The sequence below is a fragment of the Tenrec ecaudatus genome, unplaced genomic scaffold, assembly GCF_050624435.1.
Source record: "Tenrec ecaudatus isolate mTenEca1 unplaced genomic scaffold, mTenEca1.hap1 Scaffold_2127, whole genome shotgun sequence".
Lineage (NCBI taxonomy): Eukaryota > Metazoa > Chordata > Mammalia > Afrosoricida > Tenrecidae > Tenrec > Tenrec ecaudatus.
In genome coordinates, this window is record NW_027458370.1 from 31,835 (window position 1) to 36,589 (window position 4,755).

The 4,755-nt window shown below is 42.8% G+C and overlaps 1 pseudogene; it reads right to left on the reverse strand.

Annotated features, from left to right (window-relative positions):
• Positions 1-4,203: 4,203 nt before the first annotated feature.
• Positions 4,204-4,309, reverse strand: LOC142436310 (small nucleolar RNA SNORA66; annotated as a pseudogene).
• Positions 4,310-4,755: the final 446 nt, after the last annotated feature.

A 4,755-nucleotide genomic window follows, 5' to 3' on the forward strand; every position in this document is an offset into this window, starting at 1 on the left:
TTTTGAGTTCAGGAAACGAAGAGAAGTCTGCAGGGGCTCAGTCAGGGCTGTAGGTGGGGCAGGGAAAGGTTTCCCAACGCAGTTCTCACAGGACAACTCCAGCTGTCTTCATAGAATCAGCAGGCACATTATTTGCTGGGGAAAACAAATATAACGTATATACTCGAGTAGAAACCGAGTTTTTCTGGCACATTTTTAATGCAGTTTTTTGCGGTGAAATTAGGTGCCTTGGCTTATACTTTAGTATATACGGTACATCTTGGCTTACTTCTCCTGGCCGTTTTCTAACCAAAGTTTCCCCCCCAAATCCTTCCGAATTAGCCCGCAGCATCTTCCTGTGCATTTCGAGGAAATCTTCTCAGGATTACCTCCTTTGAAGTCCCTCTGCTCCTGACCTCTCTGCCTTGCTTTTAACTCATCCAGCATTCTCCTTGGAGGTGTCTGTTTTAATTAGACCCCTTCCCCACACCTTTTTTGAAATCACTCTTAAGGAAGATTAAATAAAACCAAACATAATAAAAAATGATTTGAAAAAAAGAAAGAAAAGAATTAGTCCTCAAAACTAATGGGCCAAACAATCCTTGGCCTCCTTTAACCTGAGACCAAAAGAATTAGATGGTGCTAGCCTACCACTCACTGCTCTGCCAGAGATGCCGTAGAAGGCTCTGGTTAGAATGTGCTAAAAATGTGGAATGCTATTTAAACCAAACAAAACCAAAAAACCTACACATGCACTGTTACTGAAGTGACAGGAGACTGGAGGAACCCCCAAACCATTGTGCTAAGATACCCTTGGAATCTGGAACTGAAGCTACAATTGGAGAACACGTCAGCCAAGTCAGAGTGGGCTGCACACTGCACACTTCCATCCAGGAAGGATGTGCTCCTAGGACAGTCAACTCAGTCTGACCAAAAGGGCAACACCTGTCCAAAAGCAAGGAGAAGAAGGTGAGGAAGGGCCTGGAAAAGGAGAAGACAGAGTGGACATGGGGAGTGTTACCCCCTATTTCATGGAACCATCAGTGTACGAGGTGTTGAATGCGTGACTACTTTGCTGTGTAAACTTTTGCCTAAAGCACAATAAACTGTTCAAAACTAAAACCAACCAAACAACCTTGTCGGTAACCATTGACTGATTGCAAAGACTTGCCTAGATGTGTCTGGTCCGCAATAAACTTGTGCATGGATGAATAGGAGCCCTCGTAGCAATCCTTGTTAAAATTTATTTTTAACTGAGCCCTGTGTGCCTAGGAGTAGAATTGTTGGATCAGTTCGTAATTCTGGTTTTAGTTTTGAAGCACCGTTCCAAAGCTGTTCCATTGTGCATCCCACCAGGGATGGATAGGGGTCTAGCTTCCCCACACTCCATCCAACATTTGTTATTCTTGGTTTGTTTTGATCTTAGTGGGTGTGAGGTGTTATCTCTCTGTGGTGTTGATTTGTACCTTTCAAAGGTCTGACGACAGCCTCTCTTCACGTGTCCAGTGGCTGCTTTGAGGACATGTTTACGCGAGGCTTTTCGTCTTTTATGATTAGGTCATTTAGTTTTTGTGTTGTGATATATTTTATGTATATTTTGATTATTAAATTCTTACTGGACATATGGCTGCGGCAATAATTTATTTTTGAAGTATGAATGCTAGACTTGTCCAAAACTATTGGAGATTAAAGCTGTCCCAGATATCCAACTCTGCCTAGATGGTGTTCTGCTCCATGTCTCCTCATTCCTCCCTGGAGTGTACTCTCTTCCTTCTCTGGGTTCTGCAGTTCCCTGCAGTGTCCTCCGGACTCATGAAACTTTAAGGAAGCGCCTCACGCGGCAAGTCCCACATTCAGAACTCAGGCAGAGGCAAGCCAAATACAGGGTCCAGAGCCAGAAGCCGAAGATGCCCAAAGACAGCCGAGCGGTATTGTAGGTCAGACACCCTCTGGTAAAGTGGTCTTAAAGATGCCCCCAGCATCAGAGATCCAAAACCAACAATCTTATCAATGCGAACAAGGGTGGTCGGTCGGTGTGGACACCCAAAGCCCATCTGTGGACAAGTGGGCATCCCCTCACAGAATGGTCACAAGGAAGGGACGAGTCAGCCAGGGTGCAGTATGGCACCAATGAAACACACAACATTACTCAGTATGGTAGTTACATAATGACAATTATCAATGGCTGAAGAGTTATGTGAAAGTGTCAGGGTGACAAGGGGTAGTCTGTGGTAGTTACGTAATCTGGTGTCAATTTGAGAGTATTCAAAGTGAAGAGGCAGAGTTTAGCCTGTCAATTAGGTCACAGCTTGATGACTTCATTTGTTGGTGCTATGGAGATAAATAGCTCACTGAAGGCCAGAGTACTCCCTGTGAGACATTCCTGTTGACAAGCCTCTTGGAGTCCACTGATGGAGCCAGAGCCCTGGAGCTGGAGACCCACACTAGCGCTGAGATGCTTCCATGATCACAAGACTTTCCACCCACTGGCCTTTGATCTTCCTGCATTTGGTGTCATTGCGTCTGTTCATGAGTCTGAAAAGGAATGTAGAGACTGGTATCAGACATAAGGGCTAATATCAGACTTATGGACTTGATTAAGGCTGCGCTCGGATGTTTTCTTAATATACAATTATTCTTTTATATAAAGCTCTTTCTTTTACACATATGAGTGTCTATGAATTTGTTTCTTTGGTAACCCTAACAAACTCTAGTTCTTTAATGCTTCCTCTCCTCCACTATTATGACCCCAGTTTTGCCTTCCAAACCTGGCTAGACCAGAGTTCTTGACATGGACTCCAGGACAGATAACCCCCTCAGGAACAGTAAAGGGAGTAGTGATGCCATGAGGGTAGGGAGAGGGTGGGGGAGAGAAGGAGGAGAAATGAGGAGCTGATCACAATGATCAATATGTAACCCCTCCCTCCACACACACACACTCTGAGGGGGGTGAACAACAGAAACATGGGTGAAGAGAGACAGCACATGGTATAAGATATGAAATTAATAATAATTTGTAATTTATCAAGTGTTCACAAGGGTGGAAGGGTAGAGGAGGGAGGAAAGAAAGGAGCTTATACAAGGGTTAAGTTGAAATGTTTTGAATATAATGTTGGCAACATCTGTACAAATATGCTTGAAACAACTGATGCATGGATTGTTATAAGAGCTGTAAGAGGACCAGTTATCAGACATCAAAAACTAAAAATCATGTAAGTGGGTGCCCACCTTCCTGATACAATCAATAAAGACAAATGTGTGCATAAGCAAATGTGAAGAAAACTTATGGTTCCCGGCTATCAAAAGATATAGTGTCTGGGGTCTTGGATGCTCGAAGATAAACAAGTGGCCATCTAGTTCAGAAGCAACAAAGCCCACATGGAAGAAACACACCAGCCTGTGTGACCACGAGCTGTCAAAGGAATCAGGTATCAAGCATCAAGGAACAAAAAATCATATCATTGAAAATGTGGGTGAGTGCAGAGTGGAGACTGAAAGCCCATGGGCAACGAACTGGACACTCTCTTACTGAAGGGTTGTGGGGAGGAGATGAGCCAGTCAGGGTGCAGGGTAGCAACAAAGAAACATAACTTTCCTCTAGTTCTTAAATATTTCCTCCCCCCAACTATCATAATCCCAATTCTACCTTACAAATCTGGCTACACCAGATGATGTACATTGGTATAGATAGCAACTGGAAACACAAGGAATCCAGGATAGATGACTCCTCCAGGACCAGTGGTGAGAGTGGCGATGCCTGGAGGGTGGAGGGAACATGGGATAGAAAGGGGGAACTGATTACAAGAATCTACGTATAGCCTCCTTCCTGGGGGGTGGACAGCAGAGAAGAGGGCAAGGGGAGACATCGGACAGTGTAACATATGACAAAATAATAACAATTTATGAATTATTAAAGGTTCATAATATAGGGGGAGGGGAGGGAGGGGGAAAACGAGCAGCTGATATTAAGGGTTCAAGTGGAAGGCAAATGTTTTGAGAATGATGATGGCAACAAATGTACATATGTGCTTGACACAATGGATGGATGTATGGATTGTGATAGTAATTGTGTGAGCCTCCAATAAAATGATTTTTTAAAAAAGAACTATAAGAAACCCCAATAAAATTATTATATATATACACAGACACACATATCCCCAGCAAAAGGGGTGTGACTTGTTTCCCACCTTTTACTGAAGTCAGGTCTGGTTTTGTTGTTGTTTGTACTGTAGTAGGAAAGAATGAACTACCTCAGTAGTCCCTGAGGCTAAACCAGTACTATCCCCACAATTACTTTAGCAAACCTGGTTCCCTGAAGTCAGGTCTTAATCCCACCTAAATACCCGTCCTTTAGTAGCACAGAGAACTCCATCCAAAATGGGAGTGTAACCACAGGCCTAGCATCCAGAATTGTAATGCATCACATAAAGGAATGATGGCTAAAGGAACCATGTTACTTGACTGCAACATAATGGGTTCTAAAGATACTCTCCTGATCAATAGCTTGTCTTTTCACTTTTTGGTAAATGTTCTTGAGGACCTAAAGTTTTAAATTTTTATGAATTTCCATTTGCCTATTTTGTTTTCTGTTGTTTATGCTTCTGTTATTATATTCGATGGCCCATTGTTAAAAGCTTGGGCTGATATATTACCTCTCCTTTCTCTTTGCAGAATTTTATAAGTCTAGTTTTTTATAATTTTACTTTTTATATTTAGGTCCCCAATTCATTGTTGAATGTGTGTGTGTGTGTGTATGGGGTGGGGCATGAATCTTGT